This window comes from Trichechus manatus, unplaced genomic scaffold (assembly GCF_000243295.1).
Source record: "Trichechus manatus latirostris isolate Lorelei unplaced genomic scaffold, TriManLat1.0 scaffold00232, whole genome shotgun sequence".
Lineage (NCBI taxonomy): Eukaryota > Metazoa > Chordata > Mammalia > Sirenia > Trichechidae > Trichechus > Trichechus manatus.
In genome coordinates this window covers 1496807-1497462 of record NW_004444168.1, presented here as the reverse complement: position 1 = coordinate 1497462, position 656 = coordinate 1496807, and positions in this window count along the sequence as shown.

Genomic DNA, 656 nt, shown 5'->3' with positions numbered 1-656 from the left:
GAACTAAAACAATTTCCGAGGCCAACTCTTCAGACAGGGATTGGACTGGACTGTGGGACATAAAGTGATACTCGTGAGGAGTGTGCCTCTTGTCTCAAGTAGATACAAGAGACCAAATGGGCAACTTCTGTCCAGAGGTGAGATGGGAGAGCAGAGAGGGTTAGGAGTTGGTTGAATGGACATGGGGAATCAGGGGTGGAAAGGAGGGGTTGGCTGTCGCAGAATGGGTTGAGCAATTAGGGTCACATAACAATGTATGTATAAAATTTTGTATGGGAGACTAACTTGAAATGTAAACTTCATTTAAACTACAACAATGGAAAAAAAAAAAAGGCTTACAGGAAGCTGTCCAAGGCAAAATTGGTCTCTATTTGCCTGGAGAAACAGAGGAAGAAGGAGAGTTAGCAATAGGAAGAGGAAATGGAATGTGTGGATAATTGCCTCCATGGACAACTTCCTCCTTTACCAAGAGACTAGAAGAAGTGGTGGTGCCTGGCTAACATTACTGAATGTTTTAATCAAAGATTCTGTAGAAGAATTCTGATCAAACAGAGGAGAATTCAGAACAGAATCTCAAATTCTCATGGACTCTAGCATTTCTGGAGCCCTGGAGACTGGATGAACCCCTGAAACTATTGCCCTGAAATAATCTTTAA